Here is a 17,381-nt window from a genome sequence, read left to right on the forward strand (position 1 = left end):
GGGGGTTCATAATACTAACAAATTGTGAGTGTGATGACATCTGTATCTCTGTGATGAGACCATCTGGCACTGAAGAGTTTAGATACTTGCAGTTATAATGGAGATATTTTGGCTACTACACTAAATGAGCAGGATAATAGCTATTTGGTGAGTTAAATGGTTAGTACAGATATCCTGATGGAATTAAGTATCATTGGATAAGAGGAGACAGGGTAGTATCATTTTGCTAGCTGCAGATATTGGTGGCCCAGCCAGTTGAAAAGATATAAACTGAGAATTCCTCCATCATGACAGGAAAAATTGATTTTTCTGTTTTACTTTTCTATTAGCCTTTCCAGTAGAGTCCATAATTTTTTGTCTAGGGATTAAAAACGCATGCAGCAAAACGTTGTCCCCTAGACAGAAAAACAGGGAAGAGACTATCTTAAAGGTGCAGCATACTGCAAGTAACAGCTTGAGAGAAAATTGCAGTCATTAGAGTTCAATGGTAAATAGTTTTTATTTCTATTTAATTCAAATTAAATCTGATTCAGAATACATGTGGAATGGTGGATATTGTTGCCAAGAATGCTATTACAGCTTTTGCCTATCTTTTCTGCAGGCCTTTTATTAGAATGAAAGACATGCTTTCTAGCATCACCATTATGAATTATTTTATTTTCAAAACATATTGAAAAAAATATCAATAGCGTAGAGAAGTCTTTATAATTTTTGACAAATATGTTTACTTTCCTGTCCTATTATTTTAGCATCTGGTCCATAAATCAACCTAAGCCCAAATCTGTTGTTATCTAGTTGAATATATTTCAAGGAAGCATATTCTGCAATATAACAGGGTAATCCAGGCAATTTTGTTCAGTTCAATAATGACCTAGAAATATTATGATCTGAAATTATTGACAGTTTATCTGAATTAGGCTGGTGATGTCAAACACATCATTAAAAAAAGAATATCACAAAGATCTTCAGAACTGTCACTGTTTGCAATTGAGAGTTGTCCTAAAATACACCACATATATATCTGAGACCACATATTTTATAAGATACTGATCCATACTGTAATCACACTTCTAGATTGGTCCTTCCAAAGCAGAGTACAGGTAATGTACTCTGTAGAGCTGCTTTCTATTCTGTACAGATGCTGTGGCTAAATTGAGGTTTTCACAACAAATTGTCATTCCGTTTCTACTGAAAATAGTAATTCAACAACAATATGAAATTTATTATGCTTTCTGATCTAGTTTCCTATGGAAATGCATCTTATTTGGTTCCATGATGTGTGTACCTGTGATTATGAAGGTCTGACTGTCTTCCCAATAAATTTTGATCCAGTTGGCTGTGTGAAAAAAAGTTGTTCCTACAACTTCTGTGAAAATAGGCAGCCAGGTGAACTGGCTACAATCCTTAGTGGAAACTATAGAATTCACACAAAGCACGTTTATGAACAGACCCCACATAGGACAAGCTTTAGTCCAGAGTTCACACATTTTTAGAAAATCTAACTACAGGACACAAATCTTTAAGAAGGTAAACTTCATTAGTTTCGTCAGTCTTGAAATGGTTCATTTTTTTCTGCTTATTATCTTTTTTATTTGTCTTCATTCTTGATAAGTCTTGAAAGCAGTAAAAGTGAGTGATTTAAAGTAACTGAAGCCACAAATTTCTTTATAACAAAATACAATGTTTTCCTGTTAGAAAGCGGCACAGGGAAGATAACAGGCAATCAGCTATTCTTGGTCTGTGATGCTTTTCTCTTGAATGATAATCAAAGTTTTTTCTTTATTGTGAAAACTACTTATTAAGATTCTGTCTTTGACTAGCAGAGTTAAAATAATTCCCTTCTGTCTGACAGGTCCTGATCCACTGCCTGCTGAAATAAAAGAAAGGACTCATAATTACTGATGGACAAGAATCCTAAATCCTTATTCTCATCAGCTAAACCTTCCATTTCTTCCTTGGCTCAAATCCCAGCTAGAAATTTATGATTCCGTAGGTTCTTTTTGCAGGTGCTGTGAATCATACAGGCTTATGAGTGAAGAAATACTGTGGTGGTGTTCCTGTATAAGTTAGCACTTGGTATATTTGTACAACTAATACCCAGTAAAGCAGCTACTGAATACATATAGGTAAAAAGCAACTGTCAAGTTAGTTTGATGTCACCCTAGCTTCAGAAGGTCCTGCTTTGCGCCTCCTGTGCCTGTCCATGTTTGGACTAATTCCACACTGCACATGACCTGCAGAGTAAGACCCATCAACACGAGCATCTGAGATAGATAGAGGAGTCCCATTTCCAGAGCTGGTCAGTGTAACACTACTCATGAACAATGTTTTCAACATTTAAAACAACAAGAAGGAAACCACACATTATAGAAAATGAGTGATCAGAATGAGAAAGCATCAATTAACGTAATCTTTTTCAAATGCAATTCAGTGACACAATTGGCCAGATGATTAGCTATGCAAAATTACAACCATGCATGGAAAATATAGACTTCTCAGGTAACAAGGACTTTCAGAAGTCTCTGGGAAAATTTGCAAAGCTTTCTGCTAAGTGACCATTCTGATCCAAGAAAGAAAGTCTGGTAGTATTGCTGTCCTTCCTGAAAAGTTGTGTGAGTCCTGTAAGCTGCTGAAGAGGTGGTCAATGAGCCATTCATTTACTTAGTTTGTCTGGTCTCCCTGTGACCCTTTACAAACATTTTCAGAACAAACTGAAGAGTAGTTCTTTAGGTGTGATATTGGACAGAGTGTGAGAACATATTCATGAGGAAAAAAGTGCTGATTATATAGTCATAGAATCATTAAGGTTGGAAAAGACCTCTAAGATCATCGAGTCCAACCATTAATCCAACACTACCATGCCCACTAAACCATATCCCTAAGCACCTCATCTACACAGTCTTTTAAATATTTCCAGGGATGGTGACTCAACCACTTCCCTGGGCAGCCTGTTCCAAGGCCTGACCACTCTTTCAGTAAAGAACTTTCTCTTAATGTCCAACCTAAACCTCCTTTGGTGCAACTTGAGGCCATTTCCTCTCATCCTATCACTAGTTACTTGGGAGAAGAGACCAACACCCACCTCGCTACAACCTCCTCTCAGGTAGTTGTAGAGCGCAATGAGGTCTCCCCTCAGCCTCCTCTTCTCCAGACTGAACAGCCCCAGTTCCCTCAGCCGCTCCTCATAAGACTTGTGCTCCAGGCCCTTCACCAGCTTCGTTGTCCTTCTCTGGACATGCTCCAACACCTCAATGTCTTTCTTGTAGTGAGGGACCCAAAACCGAACACAGTAGTCGAGGTGCGGCCTCACCAGTGCCGAGTAAAGGGGCACGATCACCTCCCTGCTCCTGCTGGCCACACTATTTCGGATACAGGCCAGGATGCCATTAAGAAGTATTATTTTAATTATTTGTTATTATCATTCTAGATCAATATCATTTCTCTCATCATCTCTCACAGGTTACCCAACACTTTCCAAAATTTCTCTAATTTTTAAAAAACTATTTGGTTACCCAATACTTTTAAAATACTAAAATACTTACTTCCTTCTACATACCATCCCATGAGATGTCAAAAGATAATATATTTCCTTGACCAAATGTATGAGAAATTATTCAACAGAACTGATATATAAAGGCTACAGAGCTACTACTTAGATGTTAGTATGCTATAGTTTTCTCCCTGGAACAGTGAATGATGAGAGGTAATAATATCTCAAAAAACCCCTTATCACTTTCTGCAAAACACAAAACCTTTTGCCCTGAAAAGATGCTGTGATACTGAAAGCTATTGCTAGTACGGTGTAATAGATAATAGCATCATTGCTTTGCAATTATTTACCAATTTTCATTGCCAGTGTACCACTCTATTTAGTTCACAGTGTGTCCTCTCACCATGAGAAGGGAGAGGGGTAAAGGGGACTGATTCTGTCACAAAAATGGGCAATCTAGATCCTCAAGGTATTTTGACATTAACAGTGAAGACTGGAAATTCTTCTGAAGATCTGTTCTGTCTTGATGGTAAACTATTATTATATTCAGTTTGGATAATAAAATAACACATTTCAATACTAAACTATAACTCACAAATAACTTTCTAATTACATGCTCAAAACGAAAACTATCTAAAGGAATCTTATTTTGAAAAGCAAAATAAATTATAAAGGTAATAGTATTGTGCTAATATGTTTAGGTATTTCTGCAAGGCTACTTAGTCCCACACAACATAAAAGAAAGCCAATGCAAAATTTAAGTATATTAAAACTGTGCTAGCTGTTATAAATCATAAGAAATCCAATTGTGAACCAATACTTCATGTATGTACTCACAATGATATTGCTCAGGAATTGGTTTTGGGCCCTATGCTCTCTGATATTTTTAGCAATAACATAGAAGAAAACACTAACTCATTGCCAACTAAGTTTGATGTGAAACAAGGATTAGGGGAGTGCTAAATTGATAAGTGATACTAAGCAATCTAAGATCATTTGACAAATAAGGCAAAAAAAGTGTTTTATTGCAATGAGAAATGGGGAAAGAAATAGTGTAGCCATACTCACGTCAGGTGACTCCATGTGGCAGGATGTAGTTGAAAAACATGTTCTACAACCCAAATTAGGAAGGAAAACCTTCCCAACTGTAATACTTTTACAGAATAAAAATCCCAAAGTATTAGTATCCCTTCTTTGAAAGAAAGGCAAATGTTCAGGATGAAGCATCTGAGTTGCATTAACATCAACAGTGACAGCATATTCATAGGAAAGGTGGGAAGAATGGGCTAAAAGCATGAAGCTATGGCTTCATTACCCTATGTCCTGCCATCAGATGAGTAGGGCATACAACAGCAAAGGATCATGCTGTATCCAAGATTCCTGATAATCATGTGGTGTTGAGTCTTCAGAAGGTCTTGACACTTACTGTATACAAAGCACAGTACTCCCCACTAGCACTGGGCAAACTCCTCCTGCAACCTTTCCTTTCAGTTTTGTCAAAATCTACATATTCTGCAAGAATATGTCAATTTCATTAAATTCTTACAGCAGTAAAACATTTGAGGGGAAGAAAGAACTTTGGTGAGGTCAAAACAGAGGTTTTTGTGGTTTTCTATTGAAGATTTAACCAGAATGGAATTATTCTGATTTGGATATCCATGTTACAATTTATACAATATTTAAAGCACCTTTTCAGAAAATAATGCTGCTGTTGTTTTTAAAAGCCTGAGGTGATTTTTAATGGGTGGGTTTTTTCAGGGACCAAATGGAATAAAAACCACAACAAAACATTGAGAAGGTGAAATTAATCCTAGGGTGAAAATTGGGCTTTGAGCATTTTTATCATCTGCTTCCCTAGCCCATCTGAGGGTTATCAAATTACTTTTAGGGAATATTTCATTATTCAGTTCTAGCCAGTTCCTCTGCTGACTACATACATCAAGCAGGGCTGACACTCTCTTGTAATGCTCTTACTCAACTGACTTTAAAATTTTATTGCTGTCTCATTAATAATGTTATCTATAGAAATACATCTTAATTTTAATTAGCTGATTTGTTTAGGGCCCATCTCAGCAGTGGCCAAGCCCTTCTTCCCCTTTTTTTTTTTTTTTTAAACCCACAGCTTGTTTTAAAAAATAGATCAAAAGCCCAAATTCCATTGAAGAGAATGACAGAAGAGTAACACTTCTATCTTCCTGAAAGTAGCCTAAAGCTTTGCTAGGCAAACAGCATCTAATTCCACCACCAGATACTCCAGACCAGATACATATTTTTCACTGCTCTTGGCTGAGATCTGGAGCAGACAGGGCTGATTTTCCTGGGATATTTTTTGCTTCAGGCAAGTTGCTGTGTAAAATTGTTTCCCTCATCTCAAGTCTGAGATTGCCTTCCACACTTTTTTTCATATTTGCTTTGAGTAATTCAATCCCTTTGCTCTTTCAGTTCTTGACCTTATCTTTGAAAGTGCCTACAAAGATGCCATCTTCACAGAGTTTTGGGCATATGTCTAATAGAAACTGGAATAAGGTCAACAATTTCTTTTATGTAGTCTATCAGACATTCTTATAGTAGCAATGGTCTCAGTTAGACTTCTGACAAACTAGGCAACTTCAGTTGAAGAGAGATTTGTTTCAGAATTATCATTCAGTTTCAGTTTGCTTATACCTCACACATTTCACTTTAACTTCAACCAAATCCAAAATTTGTGAAACTCTTGCCAAAGTACACACATCTTGGTTCTTCCTCAAATACTATATGAAACTCCTACATACATCTCCTTCCCAAAACATCTGTGAAAAATAGCAGGTGTTTTAATTTTGGGATTGTCTCAAAATGCATTTTAATGTAGCTTTACGTGTTATTAAGTTGATTGGTTTCGATTTAGGTCAAAGGAGTCTGTAAGTGATTATTTTTCCATCTAGTACTCTCCAGCCACCTATAAATAAATCAGAACAGTTTTTATATTACCTTAAAAGAAGATATCAGGTGTGTGATATTCACCCTGCAGCAGACCCAACACTTGTTGCATTCTCTAACAGAGTCTGGCATGCCAAGTACTGCCCATAGGTTGCCACTACCTTCAGCTGTTAGGTCCACCCAGTCTAAGGCAGCCCACTCAGGCAGCCTTCGGATCCCCACCTCTCTTGCCACAGGCAACACTGGCAGCCCTCTTGGAAAGGCCGTGGATTCAGGTGGTTGCTAAAAGAAGCATCACGTATCTGGCCCATCCCCACTGTACCAACATAGCCACTTGGCTAAAGGACACTGAGAACTGAAATGGGCTATTCTCAAATTTGTGTCTAAGGCAAATGCCAGTAACTCTGTACTTGAGCACAGACCTGAATTTGAGCTCAATATAAGGTGTATATGCTGGATGACAAGAATATGGTCTTCTTCCACACAGAGACAGAGGTCAGTCATCTATATGGCCTGGTCCTCTTTCAGTTGCAGTGTATTCTCCTTTGCTGGAGGGAAATGACCCTCCACAGTCCCTATTATGAATAGAGCTTCCATTAGAGTCTGCCAGGCTTTTTGCACAACTCTGCAGATTGTGAAACAGTAGTTTAATCTTTAAAATCTCCAATCCACATCTCAGAGTTGGGACAGAGCTTTCATTAAGAAATTGGTTACATAGATGTTTCATTTTAGTTCAAATGATGTAAAAATTCCTTTAATAGATCTATATCACTTGAACCAAACCCTTGCTTCTCTACAGCATTATGATTAGATGCCAAGACACCAGTATAATTGAGACATGAATTAAAACCGTTAAAATCACTCGGTTCCTACTCTGGTTACAAAGCCAATATTCCTTCTTATGCATCATTAATTTAACTCTCTTACTGAAATCAGACAGAGGCCTTTGACTTTCAAGTTTCTTTCTTATGCATTTAAATTAAAAAAAAAATGGTTAGGGATATGCGCACAGATTACAAGCATCATGTGAAAAATTTCAGACGGACTAGAGCTGATAGCATTTGACTTAATGACATGGTCTCATTATTCAATTTCATTGCTTCTAATTTTAATGACTAATGTTAAGTACATTTAGTCAGACAGGTTCTATTCAAGAAGCTATTTTAGAAAAAGATAGAAAAAAGTAGATTTGAGGTAGACTGTTCATTACAAATCTTGTCAATGTTACTTGTAAGAATGTAAGAATGTTGCAAAAGCATAGTATTCCTTGTTTTAATAACTGAACACAAAACCAAATGCTGCGTCAGCACATTAACTTTATCTGAAAACAAAATTTATTACACTCTAAACATGAAGAGATTTCCAGTGAACAGATTATTGATGGTAGCTGTAGTAATGTACTCAGTGTATTCAACAAGAGGAAAAATTATATTATTAATATGCCAGAAACAGCTCAAACCAGCAGCTCTATGCCAATTTTTGACAGCTGGGGATCCAACCCATTACAAAATCTAATAGTTTCTTAGAAATTAAGGCCAGACGAGACAATTAGGTAATCTACTGTGACCTCTTATTTTCTGCTGGTGCTGCATTTCATCCAGTTATCTTTGCATCAAGCCTAATGATTTCCGTGCTAACTAAAACATAACTTGCATTTGAGTAAAGCATATCGTTCTGTATGTCACTCGGTCTCAAACCCAAAATACTAAGAGATGGAAACTCTACCAGTTCATTTGACAGTTTGTTCCAGTGCTTTATTACCTTTTCAGTCTAACAGGATAATTTAATTTTCAAATTAAAATGTGTCTGTTTTCAACATCCAGTCACTGGTTCTTATTATGGCTTTATAAATTTAGTAACTGATATTTTCTACCTATGAAGATACTTCTTATATGAAAATTGTAAAAGAATAATAATTCCATTTTCTTTTTGATACATTACAAAAATCAAGCTCTTTAAGTCTCAAGGATATCCAACTTCTTAATCCCTTTTATGAAACTTATCTGAATCTTCTTCAGTTTTATTGTTATTTTAAAATTGAGAATACTAGAACTTCGTACAGTCTTCCAGTATCACTATCAGAAAAATATTGCAGTTAGATAAAATCATCTTTATACACCTTCCCCTTTAAGCCTCTTTCTATCACTTAAAAGTCTGCATTCCCTCTTCTACCTCAGCATCACATTGGGAACTGAGATTACATTCTTCATCAGAGTCACTGGTTTCCAAGATACGATCATCTGGTATCCTTTATTTCTTGTTTCTAGATGTAGTCTAGATGTATCTGATAGCATTTCAGTGTTCTCTTTTTTATATGCTGTAGTCATTCACTCAATCAAAAACATTCTGAATTACTCCCCTGCCATTATCACATGACATGTTTGCATTAGTAGTGATTTTAAATTTACTTTCAGATCCTTAATGAACAAGTTGAACAGCATAGGGTCTAGCCCAATCCTTGCAGAATATCACTAGAAGTCTTATGAGTCCTCTTCTTTTTGAGAAAATTCCCTTCCCTTGATAAGAAAGAAACTCTGAACTGCTAAAGTTCAAGCCTGCACATAAGGTTGTAATTGATGAGGAAGCTGCAGATCGTTCCTCTCTTCTGTCATTCATTTTTGATCTAACACTTATTATGCTCACTGAACTTAATGGCAAAGATCATCTTGACTTTAAATATGTTATTTATTTCATTTAATTTCAGATACCTCAAATACAAAGATATGCCTGTATTAACTAAATAAATTAAGACCAATGACCAGTTCCTGGCTCTGATACCATTGACTAGTTTGCATCTGCACTGATTAGGATAAACTCCTAAAGATGCACACCAGCAGCTCTACATAGCCCCTGATTCTGACTCTCATGTCATGTATGCTACTCCATGGTCTAAGACATAGTTATCACATTTGTTGTGCTTCTTTTGAGTTTACATTGTTTGTTGATTGCTCTGGGAAGAATGAAGTTTTGTGGGACGTCCTAGGGTTTGCAACCTTCTCAAATAGTGCTGTAAGATTGCATAGGACAGAGAGATAGAGCTGTTTCTCTCTCATTCATAATGCCTTTCAGTAGCAATGCTTTGGTGGATTCCATCCTCCCCAGCTGAACATGTGTATTGCTTTTCAAAGCTAGCTGGAGCACTCCAAAGTAAAGGTGGGGAATGAACATAAATAAACAGTGTGATTGATCAGGTGTCCCACGCTCAGTCTCTCTCCCTAATTGTTTGTTGTTTAGCAATGTAAACATAATCTCTTGCTAGGATTCAGTTCCAGGTCATGAGACCTAGATTTAAGTGTCTTCCCTAAGTGTTTGAATTCACAAGATCATCAAGAAATGTCAAGGGGCTGATTCAGTTACCTGAACATAGGTGTCCAGTGCCATCCAAGATACTCTAGGACATCCAAGAGACCTGCATAGGCTTAGCAGGTATGGCATAGGATTTGCAAGATAGGAGAGGCAGTTGAAGGCCTGCCAGGGTATTTTGCTGTGTGTGACTTGGCACTGGCTGACTATGTATAGGCAGCTGAATCCCCCTACCTATCTCATGCAGTCAGAGATGCATCTCACCCTAAAGCAGGCCTCTAGTGGGTAATCAGTGAGCATTTTTCCAAGCTCCACTGACAAAAGGATTGATTCCTTTCTTTAAACATAGGTATTTAGTCCTATTTGAGATGTCCTTAGTATTCCACCTGGTCTCCAAATGCTCCCTGAAAGGATGTGACTCTCCCTGTGTCACAGTTGCCATCTCCTAATGTATGCTTCAGATAACCCAAAACATCTCAAAATGATGCTAGGTGCATTTGGTTAGGCACCAGTGTACCAGCTTTAGCGTTTGCATCTAAGCTGGTCATCTAGACTCTGAGTAGAAAGAAACAATGTTAAAATTCATCTGAACTGTTTGAGATACATATATTAAGATGAGCTAAATTGTACCTTTTAGGTGTTTATTTCTTTCTATTAATTTCAAAGAAAGTTTAGATAACTACTCACGTAGAGAACTACAGCATCTAAAATTAGACGAGATGATCTGTTTAGTGGGAGTCTGTGCACTCTCTCCATAGGCAGTGACTAGGCAATTCTATCCTAAAGAAAGGTCTAAAATATTAGGGGTCAGTGATTCTGCAGAGGTGCCTCTCTTTCTGCATGCATAAAAGAACGTACTAGATGATACACAGCAAAGTAAGATTGGATGAATCCCACCCTTGTGGTTAAGGATCTGAGAGAGACAAAATTCATCATGGAGAGGTTTTTTGACTTGTTAAGGGACTTTCTTAGTGAAACACCACATTAGTAAGAGAAGCTCAAATACAGCCGTGTGTGGCTAGTGTAGCATCTCAAGGTCTGTGCTTTTCTTTTTAACTAGCACTCCATTTTTTCTTGCAAATTGGAAATAATTTAATATATTTTCCAAAGGAATCCTGAAAGCATTATAGTGTCACATTATAAACAGTCTTCCTACTATACTTATGTATTACAATGCAGAGCACAGAGACAGAGATAACTTTTTATAGCATGATAGAGAGTTCTAATGATTAATCCATTATGTTGTCCATGCATGATTTCTTTTTACATTACAGCTAAACCTATGTTCCAGTGGCTTCAGAGGAAGCCATTAAAAGGTTGTTTGTATGCATTACAACATTTATACAGAATGACACTGTTTATTATATAATATTGTAATGTCGCAAGAAGTAAATGAGTATAAAAAGTTGTATTATAGTTCGTGGATTTGCGAAGAATTGTGAAAAGAAATCCAGGTTTTATTTCTATAAAAATAAATAAGGGAAGTAAAAAAGGGGAGACTTGCAAACTCATATCTAGAAATTAGTAACTGAATGAGTATCTGGAATTGTATATTTGAAGCAGTAAAATCAATCTTGATAACCATAACGGAATTTAAGAAAATGGAGACCTGGGGAGCTTTGCCAAATGTATCCCATGGCTAACTGCAAATAATGACTGGCTCATGGGGAAGGCTATAATCCTTGTCTCCTCCTCCAGTAGCTGATACAGCTTTTCACTTTGTTTTATAGAAGTTTTGTTTGCATAAATGCTTTCCTTTCCAGATGTGAAAATTTGAATTGCACTCTTAAACCATTCAACACTCTGGTAAAGTAATCAGAAGCCAAATTTTTATGTCTATGCCCTTACTTTCACCAGAGCAAAGTGAGCATTCAATGCTACCATTCTTTATCTGATAACATTTTAAAGTCACTTTGCAGAGGATAAATGACAGCCATTTGAGCCCCAGGACTCTTGCTAGAAAGAGATTTGCAGAAATAGACTCTAAAACATCAGAAGCAGGTCCATAAGAAAGGTGTAAAATTACTCATGATAATTGAACTGCAAATAATATCTCCCATTCTGAAGAATTCCAAATTTGTTAAGGTGTTTTAAATTTAATCAGGAAATTTTTCTCTTGTATTTTAGGACTTTTATATCAGATGGAAAAGCAAATATTTTTTCAATGTTGTAAATAAATAATTGCAAAAATTCTGAGTCAAAGGGTGTTAAGAAACTGATGACAGATTAGTAAATTCAGTGATAGTTATCAAGATTGATTTTACTCCATAAATCATCTGATTTCAGATATTCATTCAGTTATTAATTTCTTAATCTGTTCCAGGACTGTTGGATATCAGCTAAAAGTGTTATAGCTTAACTGGTGACAGAAACATGTCTAAAAGATTGCACTTGGAATGGTGCCTTCACAACCAGCTAATATGCTTAATTTGCTGCCTAGTAGTATAACCTTCAGAAAGCCCAGTGTGATATGGGCAAAAAATTGTTTTTCAATAGCTGTGTAATGAAACTTTTAGAAATTGTTTGTAAGTCAAGATAAACTTTTGTATTGCCATATTTTGACCTTTCACCTAGGAGTGAACTAGCCAAACAGCACCACCTTAATTTTTCAATATTCTTGTAACAGAACAATGAAAGACTACCAGTCACTCTCACCTGTGCAGATTTGGCAGACTAATTTGATCCATTTTAAATTAAGATGTGTATTTAACACAGCTTAATGTACCTAAACTTGGGGTTAAATTTTACTAAATTAATGACTCATTAACACTTGCATTATATATGGCTGTTAATATCTCTCTGTGTCTAAATTGTCTACTTCATTTAACATGCATCCACCATCCCCTATCTAATTAATGTCTATACTCAATGCTTTTTAAGGCTTAAAGACCCATGAAACTTTGGGTCACGTTGTCACATACTGTAAAAGTATCTACACAAAAGACACAGCAATGACAGCAATAACTTTTTTGCCTGTAGAAGCCTTACTCTTTCTTTTTTTTTTTCATCTGAACTCAATCCTGGGACCTTGAATTGGGAGATCTGACAGATTCACATTATCTCAACAACATATGTATGCATACACTGGTTCACAGGGTCTTGCATTCACTGGGGATATATTCAATGGCAACAGATTGTCAGCCAGCAGTAGTGGCATGCAGACAGATGAATGCCTGAATATTTTCTAAGCACTCAGGATGTGTTCCTCTTTTACAGCTCAGGCCTTAGGTAATGGGCAGCAGAACATCTTATGGGTCACTGACCACTGCCAGAAATGTCTCCTATGCAAACCCATAAGAAGCGGAAGAAAGAATTTTCTTAATGAAAGAATTTTCTTAATCTTTACACATGCAGAAGTGCAGCCAAAATAGCCTTATCCCCCTACTTAAGGTAATAGTAGCTGAAAAATACAGTGAGTTGTTAGGTTTTGGTAATTTCAGCTTGACTAATCAGCTGTAGTATTTAATGTAGTTCCTGAAAGCAATGGCTAGGAGTACAGATTTTGAATTGCCTTCAGGAAACACTAGACCATTGGCTTGCTAAATTCTATGCATTCAAAAATATTCTTTGCTTTCCTCCCAAGTAGAAAGCCTTAGTGATTTCTAAATTTCACTACAGAAATAACTATGTTAAAAGAACATTTTTCACTGTGAGAATTAGAAGCTTTGGTAATGAGAATAAATTATCAGCCATGACTAATTTTTAATATATTGGACCAGATTCCCAACTGACAAAGCTGACAAAACTCCTGTGGCCTTCAGTCACCTTCTGCCATCTGCAGATATAACCACTCATACAGCTCTCCAAAACAGGGGTATGGTAATCACTAAAAACAGACACATTATTCTCTACGCATTTCATATATGCATTCTATATGTCTATTGGAGGGGATTGGTGTTTTTTTTTTTTTACCAATTTGTGAAGTTGCAATGTCATTTAGAACCTGGGTGGCAACTTTCACGTCTCATTTTCTTAACTGATGGGATTCAGCTCTACACTGGACATCCTCACTGAAGGATTTCTTGACACATAAAGTCTTAGCTGTTCTTAAAGACAAAGGAGTCTTTATATACTCTCTCTTCTGCTATTGCAGAACCAATTCCAGTCACCAGCAATTCCTACATCACTTTCAGGGAAAGTAATAAAAAATTACAACGAAGAAATTTATAATAACTTGAAGCATTGATTGTTTTGTAATTCTATTACTATAATTTGTGCAAAATGACAGAAGAAATCATGGAAATGACAATAATTATTACACAGTGGAAGACAGTTTTGTTTGGGAAACAACATTTTTTAATCATTATTTTTAAAATAATGTCTTTGGTCTTTTAAACAATGTAGCAGAAATGAGCTGTACTGTTTCAAGAAAAGATTGTACTGTGAAAAGCTGTGAAAATCTTTTCACTTACTGTGAAAAAGAAGGAGGGAAGGAAAGAAATGGAAAGGAACTGCTCATCTGCTGGAGAAATACATCACTGTCCTTCTTGGACAATTTGGAAACTGAACTGGGGCTGCTGCCAATTGTAAGAGTTCCCTATCAAATAATCTCTGAATTTAAAAAGGCATCAGCTTCCATGTCCAGTAGGTGATGAAAAGAGACAATCCCTTCTACATTTGGACCTCTAGGAGCTATTACTTTTATTTGCAAACATAACAAAGAATAGTTCCATTTTTCAATCTAGAAAATTCCAACCCATAAGGTTATTTTGCAAGAGAATGCAAGAAAATTAGCTTGGCTTGAAGACATGAAAGCTGCATGCACCAGTGCTCAATCTTTGTCTTTGGTAGGCATTAGCTATTGCCAAGAAAGTAACATAATTTCCACACTGACATTTAATTTTGATCTGTATATCACATATTAATAGTTAATTTCTTGAAGCATGTAAAGCAGATGAAGCAAAAGGGATTTGGTTTTTGTTCTTTTTTGTTGTGCCAAATAGTTCTGTTACAAATTATCATGCTATGCCCCGGTCCTTTTAGACTCAGAAAAGTAACTGTTCTAAAAGAGATGACTGTCAATGCATTAGGTTGTCTAATTAGGTTAGGCAACACTATGTAAGGTAGATAAATCTTTCCTTTCTTTTCTTTCCTTTTCTTTCCTTTTCTTTCCTTTTCTTTCCTTTTCTTTCCTTTCCTTTTCTTTTCTTTCCTTTTCTTTTCTTTACTTTCATTTTCTTTTCTTTCATTTTCTTTTCTTTTCTTTTCTTTTCTTTTCTGAAAGTGAAAATCTGTCCCATGTGACTTACAAATTGCAAAGTAGTAAACACTTCTGAACAGTATTTAGAATTCAGCAGTATGTAAATACAGGCCATTTCTTAAAGTGCTTAAAGTTATCTTGAAAGCTGTAAAAAATCCATATGTTAGTGCTTAAAGGTGGTCTGGTTTTCCAGGGAATTAGTACCTTTGAACAACAGAGCAATTCTCTGGGCACGACAATATTGATTTAGGGTTAGCTACTTCTTTCTTAAAGTCATGGTGGTGAAAGTGCTCTGATGATTAGTAGAAGGAAAAATAAAGGAACAACTCAGAAGGCAAATTATTCAAGAAATGGAAAGTCGGTGAACAACTATGTTAAAAACCTATATGCATAAGTGATTATTTTACAGGATATCCTCTTTTGGTGCATGAGTAAAGGTGCTGCAGTTTAAATTAAAAAACAATCACATGATGTAGAATAATACTCTAAAAAGTCATTGACAAATAGCATATCACACAAGCTTTTCAGAGCACTGAAGTTTATAACATTTTGGTGCAAGTAGCTGCTGTCCCTCAGACTTCTTTCCTGAGCCTTACTGCAACTGGTTTTCCTGAACTGATGAAATGGTCAAAAAACTGCATGATAGCCCTTTGCTTTTCTCTACATTTATTTTTGTTTCAACCGGAGAACCAACTGTGTTTTACAATGAGTTGGAAGAATAGCATTTGACACACCAGTTAATTTTACTGAGGTTTTCAGTTATCTCACAGTCTGCAGGTTGACCAGCAACTATTGCCTATGAGAAAAAGGCCTTCAGCCCAGTTAAAACATATTCAGTTTCTTTAAGCAGATGTAAGAAAGACTTTTGATCAGGTCAGCATCTCCTGTAACAGCTACGAGTTTGTACAGACATGGAGGACTCCAAGCAACTGCATGTCAGGGTGTCACGAGGGCTAGACAGGGGTCTCCCCATGGGGGCAGCAGGCCAGGGCTGGCATCTCATCCTGTCCCAAACCCCAGCTAGGGAACAGGGCAGCCAGGGCGCAGCCAGGGAGCAGCTGGGGGCACCCCCATCCTCCATTGCCAAGTGTGTCTGTGGCGAGGAACTGATGGCCCTGGACTGGGCTGAAATGCTGTCCTGGACCCCAGGGGTGAGGGGAGGCTCTGGAAGTGCTGGTCATGACCCATAAGGCCTGGTAGTGCCTCAGGACCCTGGCACTGAGAACAACACTTATTTAATTTTATGTATAGCAAAATTGGACTCCTTGCAGAGAAAGATGCTGCTTCAATGAATCAGTTCCATTTATTTAAATCCAAACCAGACATTTTCATTTAAGTGTCACTTTCACTTCCTCTCAGATAAATATCTACCCATCTCTTAAAGCGTTAGTAACCCATTCCCCAAAGCATGTGGCAACAGGTCTGTTGTTGTCACACCTCCATACAGCAAAATACAAAAAATATAGCCCATTCAGAAATGCCAGACAAGCTTGAGAACACAAGTCCTGTCTTTAAATTATACATAGAGTGATCACTGAAGACTCACCAATAAAATTTAATTGAGGATTTGCAAATGATACAGGAAAAAGATGGAAAAATCTGGATTCCAAAGCAGTGAAAAATAAGTAGCATTCACCATCTGTGGTCCTTGACAACAAGCAGACTATCAACAGAACCATACAGTAAAAACATAACTGCTTTTACAAGCTTATAGCATCTGTAGAAACAGAGTGCTTTAAATGTTAAACTAAAATGGCTCAAAAAAAAAAAGCACAAAGTAAACTGCATTACCATTCTGGTATATTAACGTAATATTAAATAGCCAGCACAAATCCAACAAAGCAGAGCAATTCAGACTTAGCACAAATCAATATACAAGACAACCTGTGGGCTTATCTTAAGTGACCATCTCTTGTGAACTAGCAAACAGTCACAAATCTTCAAAATGTTGCTCACTTCACTCAAACATTTATTCTGGAAATCCTTAAACCCCACATGCTGGGTTTTGGAACTAAGCTTTGACATTTTTGTCGTCTTCTCCATTCCAAGTATCATCAGCTTTTAACATTTCTAAGGTAACTATAAAGGTGTATAAATGTATATCTCCACTTGCAAAGAGAGAGTATTCATTAATGGTAAGTGGTAAACCAAACAAAAATAACTCCATGACACAAACATGTGTAAAAGAAACCAAAGCTCAGGAAAGAGTCCTTTCTGGAGAGGCCACTGAGATCATTATGCACATTTAAGCAACCTGAAGGGCTCCCCAGTTTATGGTCATTTTCTGCCTGGAAGAACCACAGGACAGAGCCTGTCTTGCTGCAATATTCTGTTCATGGCTGCTCCTCTGGTGAAAGCCCTAACCCAAAGAAGTCCCAGGCTCACTGCACAGCTTTTTACACCATGTGGTTCCTTCTCTGTGATGGTTTTGTTATAAGGGAGCTGAGTTTTACTTCTGCATTCCTTTTGAAC

This window comes from Calonectris borealis, chromosome 1 (assembly GCF_964195595.1).
Source record: "Calonectris borealis chromosome 1, bCalBor7.hap1.2, whole genome shotgun sequence".
Classification (NCBI taxonomy): domain Eukaryota; kingdom Metazoa; phylum Chordata; class Aves; order Procellariiformes; family Procellariidae; genus Calonectris; species Calonectris borealis.